Source organism: Neocloeon triangulifer, unplaced genomic scaffold, assembly GCF_031216515.1.
Source record: "Neocloeon triangulifer isolate White Clay Creek 2 clone unplaced genomic scaffold, ASM3121651v1 ptg000009l, whole genome shotgun sequence".
NCBI lineage: Eukaryota > Metazoa > Arthropoda > Insecta > Ephemeroptera > Baetidae > Neocloeon > Neocloeon triangulifer.
This window is the reverse complement of record NW_026775551.1, coordinates 1,190,939-1,207,585: the sequence shown is the minus strand read 5'-3', so window position 1 is coordinate 1,207,585 and position 16,647 is coordinate 1,190,939. Positions and strand designations below refer to the sequence as shown.

General features: G+C 37.1%; 1 protein-coding gene across 3 annotated transcripts in view; it reads right to left on the bottom strand.

Moving 5' to 3' along the window:
- LOC132195334 (talin-1) overlaps nucleotides 1–13,558 on the bottom strand; it is a 44,324-nt gene extending 30,766 nt beyond the window's left edge. Inside the window, exon 1 of one of the 3 annotated variants that reach the window (XM_059617264.1) lies at nucleotides 13,281–13,558. The gene's annotated coding sequence lies outside the window, so the exon portion shown is untranslated. The remainder of the gene's footprint in view (nucleotides 1–13,280) is intronic. The other 2 variants (XM_059617263.1, XM_059617261.1) reach the window with 2 other exon arrangements.
- Between the last annotated feature and the right edge of the window lie 3,089 nt (nucleotides 13,559–16,647).

Genomic DNA, 16,647 nt, shown 5'->3' with positions numbered 1-16,647 from the left:
AAATCAAAAAGACCCCATCAAATTTTCCTTTGTTTTCCGAGCTCAGTTTCTGAATCCACGTAGAATTTCTATTGAAAAACTTAGTCATGATTAATTTTTTAAATTAAAAATATAATTTTAAGTACAAATTACCTTTTAAAGCAAATATAATTATTTATTTTGTGAATTGCTTCGTGCCAAGGATAAAAATTAAAAGTTTTATCCAAATGTTTGAACAATGACGAAAAGAATTATTAAATTGTAGCTGCTAATTTTCAGGGTTCCACACATGATTGAATTGTAGCGAGGCCTCTCGTACACCCCGGCACAAAAACACTTTCCCAGATCAATCGATCGTCCGCGGCAAACTTTAATTAAAACCTATTACGACCGAAATTAATCATCGGAGTTGCCCCTGCTGTAGTCGACGTCGGGAATGGCCCGTGTTAAAGAGCACTGGCCGGAAAAAGGGTCAAATTTGTCATCAAAAATGTATAAAAGGCCGATCAAATAAGCGTTCGTCGGTGGAGAGGACTGCACTGAAGAGTGAAGAAGTGTGACGATTATTTGCTTGCACCATCGGCACTCTCTCTGGTCGGCGCCCTCGGCTGCGTGTGCGTATCGATCTATCTTGCTCGTTGGCAAGCGCAGCGTCCCCCTAAATTGCAGTGCGTTGGCGCACATGCATGGCTATTCAAATCATCCCCTTTTGATGTGTAGCCGGAATAATTGCAGCAGCACCCTTTTCGTGCGCACGCCGCCGCGATCGCCGCCGCCACCGCAGCGGCAGTGCCAAACGCATCGGCCCTTTATCGATCTCGCTGCACCCGCGACTCTCGTCGGAACCACCTGATATTGAGTTATTTATTATCGCGACGGCCTGATCTTGCTTGCCCTGCTCGTTTCCAAACTCGCCAAAGTTTTTTACTCTGCCCGCGGGACTCCTCTCGCGCTCCGCCGCCTTGCAAATTTATTATTTCCCTCGAGTTGGAAAAAGTCAACAGCAAAATAACGTCCTAATGTCCCACAAACTGTGGTTTTCACTTGGTTCTTAGTGGGTAGAAATTTATTTATTTTAGTTGCATGTAAAAATTATTTTCAATTTTCGGTATTTTGTTTTGTATTTTCAAATTGGGAAAGGAAAAAGGAAACGAGGAGTTGAGGAAATCACGATAACACGGCCGCATTGACCGCAACATGCTCTCTAAAAAATAAAAGTTTCTCGATAAAATTTTTTTTCTTCTGTATTTTTAGCTTTATATTTCCTTCTTCTTTCTGATATTTGTCATTGGAAACAGTATCATAAGGATATTTCCTGCCAGAAAATTTCTACACCTTCTATTTATTTCTATGTTGAAACAAAAAATATATTGCAAACAAAAAATAGAAATTGTTTCACGAAAAACAGGGTTTCATATCATTATTCTCTCTAATTGTAAGCTCGCCGAAACGGGAAACAACCCTTGCTGCGACCAGCAATTTTCTCGTTCGGTGCTCCACTTGAGGAAAAGAGAGCTTGGTGTTGCCGAGAGGGCGAATCAGCAGCGCGAGTGTCCCCGAGGAGCTGGTCAGGGGCGCATCAAGTGACATCAAAGTTAATCCAGCTGGGATAAGTGCTGCCGTGTGTTGTGCCGCGTGCGCTGCACACATAAACTTGACAAACACGGGCCAGATGAGCTCTGCGGCCCCGAATAATTAAGGGCTCCATTGTTGTTTGTCGGAAATGAGACGTAATTCGCGCCTATTATGTGACACATGAAGAGCCCCTTTAATTGGCAATATAAAACTTGGTCGCCCCTACGCTGTAATTATCATTAAAAGTGTTTGATTCGGAGCCAAATGTTTACTAATTGGTGGTTCAAGTTGCGCAACTTGAACGTGAAGGGACCAAAATTTGTATTTTTTATGAATACCACTCACTTCGCCATGGAAACGAATAAATAATAATACAATTTCCTGTAAGCGCAGAAAAAATTTAATTGCAAACATACCATCCGTTCTGAGTTGTCATGAGTTTCTCTGAGGGGATTTTTTTGGTAGAAAACTTGAGAAACTGAGCGCAGAGTTGGGTGCCAGAGAGAGGCGTGTGGCTAAAAATGGATCGCACGCATTCTAATATTGGCGCGTTGATGGTCCGTGTGAGAGTATCCAAGAAGAAGAAGAAGAAACGATCTCGAGGGCACCCAATTTGCCACGGCGAGCCGCTCAAAACGAAAGAAAGTCGCGCGACAAAGATTGCGCGGGTTTTTTTCTGTCTTTTCCTCTCCTCGTTTCATTTTTGAGGCCAGCAGGGGGCTTTTCAAACTGGTTTCGTTTTTTGTTTATACTTGGATTTAGCGGAGAAAGCCTGGTGAAAATAATCAGAAGAAGTGTGTTATGTTCATTTTTCCATCAAATGCTGTTACTTTTCTTAGCAGAGAATTGCTATTCAACTTTGAGTGATATCAACAATACATAGCATTTATGTTAATTGAATAAATAAAATGTGGTTAATTTAGGTGTTGGACTCTCTTTGAGTTTCAGAACATTTCATTTGGTTCAACCACAACATTTTAATACAAGTAATTTCAATAAGGTCTCATTCAATTATTAGAAGCAAAATTTTCCCAATACGATGTCATATTAATGCTGTTAAACTATGATAAGTGATGCATTGAATTATATTTGTTTGCTATATAAATAAATAAAACTTTATTTATATATTTTTACGGCTCCATAGGTTAACAACGAATATTTAATAACTAAAAATAATCATTAAAGATAATAAATATATGTCTAAAAATATTTAAAGCCTGTAAAATTAAAGTGAAAACTGGGTACTATTTTAATTTTTAATATTAATAAAAAATTATTATAAAAAAATTTTGTGTTTATATTGCTTTACATTCTTTTTATTGATGTCGAGCGTTTAAGCAGATATAATATCCTAGTTGTAAACCCTTTCTTCTCTCTTTTACAATTTAAAATTTGTATATTGATAAATAATCCTTATGTAATAAAATTAATATTACTAAATGAAAATGCGTACGGACGGAAGGCTTTTTATAAAATTGCCTTATCCCTCCCTTCATTAGTTGGGACTAGGGTCTCGTGGTAACAAAAAGGCGTCATTTGAACACTTCACCAACAGAGGCACGCACTAGTAAATTAAATCAATCATCAAATTGCCCTCCATCTCTCTCGGCTCTGTAGCGAGGAGGACGCGATAATCCGCAGCAGACTCCCCTGCCTGCACACGTGGAGCGATTTTACTTTACGACGAGTTGCATCTCTGCACCGGAAGTCGGCAAGATGATGAGAGAGACAAGGAAAGAAAGAAAACTCGTCTGTCAGTCAGTTAGTCAACCGAAAAAAGAAGAAGGCGAACCTAATAAAGTAATGCGACTGTTAGTGCACTTTGCGGTTAGTGTGACCCAGGGATGTGGCGTTCTTTTATCTGTGGCGTTCTTTTTCAACCAGAATGTTCACAACTTGGACGCAATTTCTGATTAAAATATGAAATGGTTGAAAATAAACACTAAATTGTTGCCTAGAAAATTAAATAAAAGCAAAGTAAATAACAAATTAAATAGAAATAAATTGGAAATTTGTAGATATTTTTTTAGTAATTTGTTTAATCAAAACTTTATTTTACATTTTATTCAAATTTAACCAATTCGCGAATTGCCTTTTCACTGAGAATTGTGCTGGAGATTGCACTGATTGGAAAACGAGCCGAGCAAATATTTACATTTGAAAATAAGCCCCAGCATCGCTTTTTCTGCGTCTCCGCCGGAAAAATCCGGTGGCCTTTCTGCGATCGACCGCGAAAAGGGTCCATGAAAAGGCAATTGAGATGCTCCTAATAAAATCGGAGCCATCAGAATTTATTGATGCATTTGCTCAACGGCGTTTGACTGCGATAATAGATTTGAGGATTGCGTCCCTTGGGCGCCGTTTCCATGGCGCTCGCTCGCTCGTCCCTATGCAGACCTGCTCCCCCGAGCGATCTCTCTTTGGGTCCATCTCTATGTGAACCGCGGCGGGCGAGTGAAAAGCGGCGGCTTTTTGTGCCCGCCGCTGGCTTTTATGGTGCGTTACTGCTCGCTGCATTGGAATCCCGCTCGCCGCACATTCCTCTCTAATTTACATTTAATTTATTCGCCGGCGAGAAACGCGTGCCGTGGTATTTCCGCGCCGCCCTGTGCCTGATGCTTTTTTCCCTTGGCCGCACCTTCCACACTCCCCTAGGAAATTAGTGCGCGGTTTGCAGGCGTTTATTAAAAAAAAATGCGCGAATGTTTTCTGCGTATTGCGCCTTTTGCGACTTGGGAACCGGTTCAGCGTGGCAGCGATTTGGAGGAAGACGTTTTCCAGAAAGTCTAATTAGCGGTTTAAAATATTTATACTTTAAAGCTGACGTTCAAGAGTTTTAAATTCTGAAAATTTCTTATTCATATAGACATTTTTTAAATTGTTTTCAGCTTTTGAAAGATTTAAAAAATAAAAAATTGAAACTTTTATCAAGTGGTTTTGAAAATGTCACGAAATTAATCGTAATAAATTTTCTCCTTATCTACATTTAATCTCATTCTCAGCCTTAATTGTTTGAATCGTTATATTTATAAGTTATATTTTCATATTAGATTTTCACATTCTTTATTCTAATAAAAAATTTCCAAACAATTATTCATGTTAATATTGTTGTTTCCTTGTAAAATTGTTACATCACATTGTTAAATTCAATTTTGGAAAACAATTAGTTTTGTTTGAGAAAAAGGTATTGTTGGGAAAAAAACTAAAGTAAGAATTTTGCTAAAACTTTAGAGATAAAACCACCCTTGTTTTATTTTTTGTTTACAAATTTTCAAATTCATTGAGGAAATTTGATAAAAATAATTAATTTTCCATTTTTAATTGCAAGTCTTTTGTATTTCATTACAATTTCAATATTATTGCCTTGTATTTTTTTCAAACCGCACTTTGAAAGTTTCAGTAACTCTTGTAAAAGAAATATAGAAACATTTGTTGTGAAAATATGATTATACATCACTTATCTTTTAGTTTTACAAAAATTCCCGCCATAATTTTAATTTGCACAACTCTCTCGACTCATGTTTACACAATTCCATGTCAAAACAAAGGCAGTTAATCAACTTCAGAGTGCGGCACATCGCACTCGGCACGCCCTTCGAGTGCTCTCGCAGCTCTTGCGCTTGTTTAAAAATTATTTTTTGCAGAACACGTCATGATCGAGCAGCGCGCATGCCTGCTAAATTAATTTTTGCACCGACTATGTTGTCTGTACACAGAGCACTTGCATTTGATGATGCGAGTCGACGCGGCGTGAAATGAAATGCATGCATCGCCTTTTATGGTCACTCATTTGCGTACAGCCATTGTCGTGCGGATGATTAAGCGAGCCGAAGTGACTTTCGTTCGATCGCGTTGTTTTTCAACGCGTGTCCAACATGATCGCAGCCGACGGCACATCGACAGCGTGTTTTTGTACTACTTGTGCTCGTCTTCAGATCTCTCTCGCGCGATCTGAATAATTATTGTAATACAGTCTTCAGAAGTCGGTTGTAATTACTTCTGCTGACGATGCATTCACCGCACGCGTCATATCGATTTCGCGCGGAAGTGCTGCAGGGTGGAGAGAATAATTGGATATCCTATTGGAAAGGATGCAATTTGCATATTTATTGCTATTCATAATAACATGTAGCAATTTTTCCATTTTTAATTTAGTTTATAAAATATTTAGTTTTAAATACTTCCAAAAGAGAAATTAAACCCCATTCTCTTTGATTTGTACCTAGATATTTTTCTATTATTATAAATTTAAAATTTAAATTGTACCAACTTTGAATTTTTTTATGATATAATTATGCAGTTAGTGCCTCTATAACGAATAAATAAAAAAACTTGCAGTTTATATCATATCTGGTCAAGGCTCTCTGACACCCCTGCAATACCCAAATCAAAAGAATTTACCGGTCATCAATGTCATCGGGAGCAGGGTTAAAAATAATTTCAGTTCTTGATAATTATACCCTGCGTTTATTAACTTTTAGTCCATAATATGATCAGATTTGGTTAAATCAATTTCATCCATCTAATTGTAAGGGATTTAAATTAATCAATGTCTTAATATTTATTTTAATGCTATTTACATTTTTAAAATACTTTTATTCACTCTAATAAATAAATAAACTGAAATAATAATAAAAATAAATTTATTTTATGCTTTAAAATAGTAATAAAAAATTATAATTTTAATAATGCTTTATTTTAATGAAATTTTACGTTTTATTAAAAGAATTTAAAAGCTGCTTTAATTATTTGTAAATTGTAATTATCTTCCTCCCAAATGGAACATCGCTGCCTGTCTGCGTCACTTCGGCAGAGGTTGCATTTTCTTGATGGGGATGCTGCCGGGAAAACGCGCTTGACAAATTACCATACCGGCGCTGGATTGTATAAATACAGGCGGAGGGGCTCTTTCGCTAATAACGCTGCTGGGCAGGCAAGCGAAAGTGGAAGAAAAAGCCGTGGATCGAACGCGAACCTATCACGAGCAAACACGGCGGACAGCCCGGCCTGAGCGCTGCAGGAAAGGAGATTGTACGTCATAATATTAATGACTCTTTCTTCCCAAGGGTGGAGCGACCTTCTGCTCCATGAATTATGCGATAATGTGCCGCAGATATAAAAATAATTTAGGGCTTTCCGCAAACGGCGTGCAATTAATTTAATTTTTTATTCCGCCGCTCGCCCGTCCGTCTCGACGCGGCGAGTGAGCGTTGCAGTGAATAATGATGATTTTGCTTGAAAAATATTATTTATGAGAGGGAAAGTTTGCGCAATCTCGTTAATGGGCGGAAATGCACTTCTCGGATTTTGAAACTTGGAGTGGAGGGGAACGACTGTAAGCTAGTTAATTGTCACACTCTTCAAGATGACAACTTGCTCTCGACGCTGCTGGTTTATCTGAAAACAGTTTGCTTTGCATTTGTCATCTTGTTGATAACGTCAAATTAAATTTCCATCACTGCAATCATATAACAATCGAATCGGGCGTTTCATTTCTAGGAATGATTTAATTTAGACCGTTATTTATAGGATGATGTTCAATTTTAAAGAGCCTTTTTAAATATTCCAAAAGCAAGGTCTGAAATTGAATCACTCATGGAGGAAAGTGCAATTTTCTGAGATTTCTGTTTTTAATCTCGGGACAGTTCAAATTTTAGGAAAATGATGTATATTGTGTTGGCGCAAGAATGTAATATGCCCGATTCCAGGAAAGCAGAATTCGCTGGCTGGCAAAACAAATTTTGCAAAGCCTCGTAAAAGCAGCTGAGAAATTGGAATATGTACAGAAGCAAGAAAGTCATCTTGCTGCGCCTCTTGTGCTCTCGCTTTGTTATTATATCAAATAATAAATAAACAGGCAGACAAATAAGAAAACTGCCACGCTGGTAAAATATTACGCTCGGACACTTTTTGCTCGCGAGGGCAAAACAAAAGGGGCCATAATACTGCAGAATGGAGAAACTGAAAGAGTGCAAGTACAGCGAAAATAGATGAATGGCTTGGATTGCAGCAGCGAAACACAAAGAGCGAGTCGACCCTGTGTTTTTCTCTCTCCATTATGGGAGGGTGCATTGAAGAAAGAAGTGCATATCACACTAAAAGCCATTTCGATCCCTCTTTAGCTTGTTGGTTTTGCGAATGCTTCTATCCGTCCAACCACCCACGCCCTGCCAACCGACGACGAGGGGCTCCTTTCTTGTGGCAGATGCAGCGGCCCGCGCTGGCCCACCTGATATCAACTGCATGCCAAAGATCAAACTTCTGCCAAATGAACCAACACTGTTCAAAGTCAATCATTTAAACTGGTTTTTTCCTACATTTTTTTGGTCAAATTATTATTATTGTTTCTTTTCAATTGAGAAATGAAAGTTTTGAAATTTATCAAATTAAAGAGTTGTGTTTAAATTCGGCTTTTCCTGACGACGCGTTTGTTCAGAGTTTCAAAAAATAATAAAACCATACTTCTTTGAATGAAGTAGTAAAAAACAAACCGAGAAAAATCCAAATTTACTGCAAATATCATGAATCAAAATTCAATCAAGCAATTATTTTATGAATTAAATTAGTTCTTAAAAGGTTTTTACGCATACTAACAACTATCTGAGAATGAAATTAGTTTTGTCCTCCTCCTTTTAAAACTGCGTAATACTAGAAAATTGCTTTAAAATATTGCTATAATAACCAAAAAAATTGTTTAAAATAAAGATCGAAAAATCATATTATGTGATATTACAAGTTATACAAGTTTGAATTGTGGGTTTACTGCGGCGGCCGAGTCTCTTTTGATATCGGGCGTTGCTAGTTGTAAACACTTTCTTCTCTTTTTCGAATTTCAATTTTTTTTCTGTGTATTCTGAGAATAATAAGCAATAATAATAACAAAAAATTTAAATAGTTTTTAATTACATTACTTTTAAATTTATTTTTAGAATTTTCAAAGTCTAATAATTGTTCTAAATTTTTTGAACAATGAAATTGCCATTAGTAAATTTTCAATCATCAACCCGTGCGTATGTAGATGATTTTGGTCTTCAGGGACGGCGTCGGTGATCCCGCAGGTTAAAAGATTGAGCAATTTCGCCGGGCCATAACTCAGACGCAAGCGATGAGGCGTTGGGGCAACTTTTGCCATAAATTCCGCCGCGCTGCTGTTATGCCCAATAACGCTAATGCTCCGGCACTGCATTTAGCCGGTGCACTGCCGTTTTTGAAGGGTGTTGAGGATTACCGGCGCGGCGGCTGAGCGTGTGCTTTATTTGTCAAACGTGCCTCGGAATATAAACACGGCGATTTCGGCGAATAAAGTGAGCGCGTGATCCCACAGCCGCTTGGAAATGATTCAATCAGCATGCCATAAAATAGCTCACGGCACGCTTGGGTCTCACAAGGAAAAAAAACAAAATATAAATACAACACCTCGCGAATTAGCCAATAAATCAGGATGTTTTAATTTATCTTTCAAAAACAAAGCCCATAGCAGACGTGTTTATTTTATTCTCAAAAAAATTGAATTTGACATAATGAATTTTTTTTTAATTCCTTGAAACAATAAGAAATAATTTTTCAGAGCTTTTTTTGCCCAACAATTTATCTCAAGCGGCCTCCAGACTTAAGAGGTTGTTTTAAATTAATTTAATTATTCAAAACTCAAAAATATTTTTGCTGTTGCAAGCTTTTCCGCGCTTAAATTGGCTCGTCTTACTTAATCTCGTGAATTGAGTTTAAATTTCCACGCGCGCACGGCCGTAATTATCAAGATTATGCAGGCACGAGAAGAGCCGAGGCTCGACTTTAACTCGGGAGTAATTTGGTCTCCAACACACAACTTGTTCCTTCCCCGGCGGCTTATCTGAGGCAGTTAAAATTCATGGAGCAAGCACGCGTCCCAAAGATGAATAAAAGGGACGCCTTTGTATATAATGCGCGCCCTCGCTTTCTTGGGCACCGCGCATTAAAAAAGGGGAAAGGTGGGTGGATCGAATGTCACCCGGCGTGTTTGTCGATGTCTTTTTGTCGCGACTCGTGTAGTGTATGTGACGTATTCACGCCACCGTGAATTTGTTTGCTTACACGGGCCGGTCTAATGAATAGAGAGAGAGCTCATTATTTAATGAAAGTGAGAGACGGACCAAATCTCTGAGAGTTGGATTTTATTTCCTACTCTCAGGACAATGCTGATGATTTATAATGGTACTAAATGGGAATCGTTTGGCCATTAAGAAATAGATTCAAATTAAGTTCATATTGATCGCATAGCACCTGAGATCCATGGTAACAAAATAATTGTAGAAATTAATATTTAATAGCAAACTTCAGAACTGTGCAATACAATAATGAAATCTCAATTTATGATGAATTTTGATGAAATAAATAAAACACAAATAATTTAAAAAAAAAAATACTAAAGATATGAATGCTAGTAAATAACAAAATGACTTAATATAAAAATATCTAATTATAAAATAAATATATTTAATTTGTTATTAATAACATTTTATGATTATGCCAATTTTGCACACATGCGTTCCGCCGGAATAACAAATATACAATATTTATCACAACAAAGTCATAAACAGGTCGTAAATTATTCCGTTTGCCAACCAATTTCAGGGTCCCGAAAGAAAATTTTACGGCGGTTCCGAGCTATGAAACAATTTTTGCTAAGCAAATTGAGCCTGATTCATTCTCGTTCTTTTCAAACAAGTCATTTTTCTTTCTCTGAAAAAAATGAACTATTCACGCAGGTGATCTGCGAGTTAAGAAACTTGGCAATTTATTTTTGTCTATGATATTTTGTCGCAGTCGAGGCTCTGGTCGGTTCGAAGCAAACCCACTAAGTAATCTCGCGCAAGAAAACATCCGCTCGACAGGCGAGTGTCATTTTTTTTTTGTCCAAAGACAATAGTGCAAAAAATGGGGTGGCAGCAGCCATTCTTTCATTAGCTGGAGGAGGGCAACACATCAAGAAAGAGCAAAAGTGTTTCCACCACGCGCGCGTCCATCCAGCCTGCGGAGAACAAAAAGCATCCATCTGCGGATGGATGGAAGGAAAGTATAGTATGGCCGATGTTGAAACGAGATATCTCGAGAGACAGTCGGCGAGATGAGGCTTTTTAGGATTAATATTGGATTACCATCAACAAACTCAAATAACCGTGTCTCTCTTCAGGTCCAGCAGGGGTAAACAATAAGGCAGCAGCGAACAACGCGCGTCTGACGAAAGGTCTCCTCGCAAATGTCACGGTCTGGACGGCTAATTTGCATTTCGTTGCTGGCTCAGTTTGACCTTTCAGCTCAAATTGACTCTTAATTAAAATGTTTTTTTGTTTTTGTTTAGATGCATGGTCTGGTGTTGGAGATTATTTGAGAAAAACTGAGCTCAAAGTATATTGAATACAGGACAAATTTGAAAGAAGCATTTTCGCATTTCAATTGCTTCATTTAATTTATGCTTTAAGTATTCACTTTACTTGATTATTTATGAAATGGATTCAAAAATTCCCTTTACCTATCAACAGGGGAAATCCAAATATTTTTAGTAAAATGTTTCTAATTAATACTTTAACACAATAACACGTAAAAATTATTTTATTTTTTTTATTATTATCAACAATATAAATAATAAACTTTGCCAGTCTTATAACAGTCTTGAACTAAAAATTGATAAAAAAAAAATTAAATTATTAAAATAAAATAAATATTTTTCTTCATTAAAAATACAAATTATATTAAACACAGAATTTTACTTAATTAACTTAAAAAGAAATAATTTTTTCATTTGACAATTTTATGCCTCATTGGAAAAATCCATTGCGTGCTCTCTGTGTCTCATCGACCAAAACAAACATTGGTGTGCAAGTGTGACTTTTGTTGGAGCGAAAAGTACTGTACGATTGCGCGCGCTTGAGGTCGATTAGCAAAGGTTAAACCCTTTAAACGCGGCGTGACGTCACCGGCGAACGCGGCTCGCCAAGAACGGCCTATCGTTCGTTTTTTCCCTTCATTCTTTCATCTACAAAGGCCGCAGCTGTTCGGAGAAACCTGCGACTCCTCTTTCGCTGCTAACGTAATGTTATTTATTGTGAACATGACGTCACGCCGCGCCTCGGTTTGGTCCGGTTGCATAAACGCCGTGTGAATCATGGGCCTAATTCCGACTCGGCCGACTCAAATGATGCACGCATTTCCACAGGAAAAAGGTGCTTTTTCGCGATGACATGAAAGTTAAAAGAGGACGTCGGTTTCCTCGTGACCAATCATCCGGTCAGAGCTTTCTTGCGAATAAGATTTCTGCTGGCGAATATAAAATGTAGTTTGTTGATGAGGTTTTATTGTAACTTGAATTCATGATTATGAAATTGCCAAAATGAGAAATATATTTGCTTTATATTTAAAATTCATCTTCAACACTCGAGATTTTTATTAATTAAATTTATGATAAGAGAGATGAAATGATAATGGAGACAAAAATTTTCACCTATTAAAGCAATCAGGTGATTTTTTTTTCATTCATTTTTCCTCATTCGTCAGACGTTCGTTATTTTTTGCAAATGTTGCAAAGTGTCAATAAAATTCGCGGAACTGAAACGTCAGCCGCAACTCATATCAGAGTACTTTTGATGAAACGTCTTTCTTCCATTTCACTTCCTGAGTCCGGCAATACTTGTCCCAATTTGGGTCATTGAACGAAAAGTGACAGTGCGCGCCAGAAACAAATTTATATTCAACGCATTGGCTGAGTGAAATTTAAATGTGAAGACTCGTATGAACAACTGTACGATCCTGCTCAATAAGTGCTTTTGTCTGAACTAATTTTTATATTTAAATCATTTTAATAATAAAATTGATCATAAAGATTTTCACCCCACGATAGCAAAGCTTCGAAAGCCACTTTCATGAATGTTGAGATTATAGAAGTAGTGAAGCAATTAATATTGTTTTATTTACTAGTAAAATAAATGATAAAATAATCTTTAATATTTAAAATTTAATGTAGTTTAAAATAAAATATGCGTTTAAAATAAAGCTATAAAAGACTAAAATTACGTTTATTAAATAAAATATTTGTAAAAAAATTAATATTTGATATAAAAATGTTTTAAAAGAAATATTTATTTTGTTTTATTAATTTAAACATTTCACAATTTCTGCTCGTCGTTTTTCTTATGAGCACTGAGAAACAGTAATTTTTCTTTATCATTCAAGATCTGGAAACAAGGAAATTATTGGATTAAATCAGTATGCAAAAATTGCCAGTGATGATTAATTTGGATTCTGCATTGTGCAAGACCACGAGAGCCTTCACACCTGCGGACCAAAAAGGCCAGCTGCATCTCTGAAAGGCAATGTACAATATATCGCGGGCCGTGTGCGTGTTTCTTTCTTTCTTTCTGTCAATAAACGCGCTCTCTCGTCGCATCATATGGTGAGCAGAAGGCCACCAAATGTGCACAAAAGACGCGCTGACAGCCCCCGACGCCACCCCCGGGCCAAAGGGTCGCGGCCGACGGAGGCCCCGAGGCCGAAAGGGCGCGGAGGCCGCGGTGGCCGTTTGATTTGGCCGCCAGGGGGCGGCCGGGGGCGGACCGAAGGGCGCGAGTAGGCGGTGGCCTGGTCGCGATCGATCGCGCCAGCAGCCCTCGAGCACGCAGCCGAAGGCAAGTGATCGGGGGCGGCACGCGCCCCCCGAGGGGCCCCAAGGGGTCGGGGTCGGGGTCGGTACTCACCGAAAGGGGGGCCGGTCTGGCGTCGGCCAAGGCACTCGGAATCCGGTCGAAAGGCAGCCGACTGGGTTCAGGTAAGGCACATAATTGTTCGTTCGACGGGCGAATTCGGCCCCACGGCCGACCTGCTGGCGCGATTCGGCGGCCGAAACACTGCTCTCCGGACACTGGCCGCCTTCACAAGGCTGGGTGTGAATTTTGGGCGCGGGGAACAGCCTCGGTGTGCGTTTCTTGTCGCGATCTTGGACTGAGAGTGCATCTGATGGATGGGTTTCCGACTCGGCGCCCTGTTAGTTCGTAACCAGCAACACCAGAGGCCTCCGCGAGCAGTACACTTAAAAGTTGACATAGCAACCATGGCGAAATTTAATTTTTTTTTTTTAATTTGTAATATTATTGGAAATGTCATAAATGACATACCAATTTTGTACAAAACATTAAAATAAAATAATTTATTGTTTATAACAAAATTGAATTCATAAAAATGATTAATTATTATTATAATCAATTATAATTTTTTTTTAAATATTAGTTTAAAAATTAAATTACATAATTAAAAAGCATATAATTTAAATTAAACATTTAATAAATGTCTTTAAAATCAATTTTAATATTGAACTAAAATCCAATTTAAAAATTAAAATTTGGCTTATACTTGTTGATAAGAAAAGAAAGTCTGGTTTCATTTTTTTTTTTTTTTTTTTTTTGTAAACAATTTTTCGTTTTTTCAATCAATACCTCCAGAAAGCTTGCCTTCATTATTAATCGCCTTTTTTTCATCAATATTTTTTATTTTTAGTGGAGAAAATACAAATATTTAGCTCCTCTAAACCAGGATTTTCACATAACTTTTATTTTTATCAATTGCGTATACAATTAAACAAAGTAAAAATTATTATCAGAACAACAATAGATCACATGTACATGTTGCTATAGTTTTGTAGTACTTAAAATTTTCAACTTTTGTATTAAGATATTTGTATAATTTTCCACAAGAAATGCTAAAAAGATGTGTCATAAAAATAGAGCAAATTTTGACAAATTAGTGGCGAAAGGCATCGACTTTGACATCCAATGATTAAGTTTTTCCACACTTTTATTCAAATCTTTTACTTAATTACAGACTTAGTAATTAATTGAGTAAAAATTGACGTCTTCGCTTTCGAGATGAATAAAAATTGATAAAAATGATTTCAAAAAGTACAACACGAATATATTTTTTGTTTTGGTTGATGAAGGAATTCAAATTATTTTAGTGACTCATTTAGTTTTAAATGCAAAAATGGAAAGAAATTGTATTTCCTAAACCACTGGATTCGCCTTTTTTGTTTGTTAAAAAATGCGATTGCGGTACCAATTTGCTGGCACAAGTGGACAAGGCAAGAAATGGAATAAGAGGCCGGTGGCTGGCTGGAAGTGTCTGCCCACAGAGCGAGTACGGTTTGACCCCGTTCGGTGCTCCTTTTATGGTTACGCTCGCCGCGCACCACAGAGAGGAAAACTGCTTTATTGTGTCTTGCTCCGCACTATGTGTATTTTATTTTATACATATTATTTAATCCAGTAAATAATCCGCCTGCAAATGGTAATACTGGAAAATTGTAAATCAATCACGCAATGACACCAGACTGACTATGCAAAAACAAATAAAAAAGAAACGTCTGAGAAACAAAATTTGCGTTTGATTTTTAAATACAGAGAATTTTAATTAAAATACAATTTTTGTCTACTCTTGAATAATTTCGTTATTTTATGTGCTCAAAAGTGAGTTGAAAATATGAATATTTTTTTATAATGAAAGAGCAATCAACGTTTCTTTCAATGCAGATGCCAATTCAGTGGTCTGAAGATCGAACCGGCAGAAAGAAAAACAATGGCAAGACTGACGGGATCAAGAGTCTGAGCAAAAATTGCATCTGGCAGTTGGAAAGACACCATGTAGTAAATTGTGGTGTGTATTTTATTTATGTCCGCGCTGCGGCCGCGAGCGAGGCACCAATAAAGGGCCACTCTGAAATAACAATTGTAGTGTGACTTGGGCAGTGACGTCACTTTCTCGCTCCAGCAGTTAAAAAACTGTCTCAAGTGGGATGCTGAGTGCTCGCTCGCTCGCTGGACCAGTTGACATGCGGTCCTGCTCTCATGACCATCTGAGGAAAGCCAACTCGGTGCCCTCACCGCACTCTCTCATTGGTCCTTTTGGCATTGCCGAGCAGCTCTCGTGATACGAAACATTTACACGAGAGTACTTTTTAGAATAAAACACGCAAGAACAACATTTTTTACGTGACGTCCGTTCGGCGCGAATTCCTGCGCCCAGCCGCTTTATTTTAATTGTCTCTTAATCGGCCTTCCACATTCCTGACACGCCAGAGGAATTTTCCGAGATTTCAGAAAGTATGCTTTTTTTATCCGAAATCTAATTTAATGATATACTTGGTTCTTCCAGAACGTTGTAACTTAAATAGAGAAGACAATTTTTTTCACTTTAAATTATCCAAAGTTAAATATTATTTTAGACGCACGTAAAAATGGGCAATTTATTTATTTTTGAAAGCAGATCCCGCGTTAATTTTCTTTCTCTCCACATGTCTTGATAAAATAGAGCACTCCGGTCATACATATCGGTAGCTTGGTTTTTAGCTTACTGATATCTTATCAACACCAATGCTATCAACACACACGCAACACAGGGGAGCTTAAAATACCCGCAGAGCAAATAATTAAAAGCTGGAGTGGTGAACATCTATTTCCTATTAGTATATTGGTATTGGCTATTTCAAACCTTGCGGATAAAGAGCATAAAAAAGCTATATTTTTTTTCTTTAAAATTTTTTGCTTAATTTAATGGAAATAATTATTATCAATTGCAAATTGCAATTAATCCCAAACTTGTACATTATATGTTGTAAAAAATGTTTTTATATTATCTATTTTATATCACATTGTTTCAAAATTTAGTATTATATTTGGTTTGCTCATTAAAATTTTATATTAACAAATTACTTACCATATTATTATTTACATGATTTTTTCTTTAAACTGTTTGACGTATGCTTGACTAAATGAGCTTAAGTTTTCGTGGTACAAATTTACTATTATTGTTCTTGTCCAAATTTTTACATCACATTGCTTACTTTCAATTGTTGAAAACAATTTATTTGAAAAGAAAGGAATTGTTGGACAAAACGGCACCACCGCTAGCAAGGATTTTGCTAAAACTACCGAGATAAAAAAGACCCCAATCACCGCAGTGAGCCTCAGTTGACTTGGTTTTTGTTTTTATCACGTATTTTTTTATTTATTTAAAATATGAAATATGATTATACACAAAACTATTCAAAATTATATACAAATCTATTCATTTCCC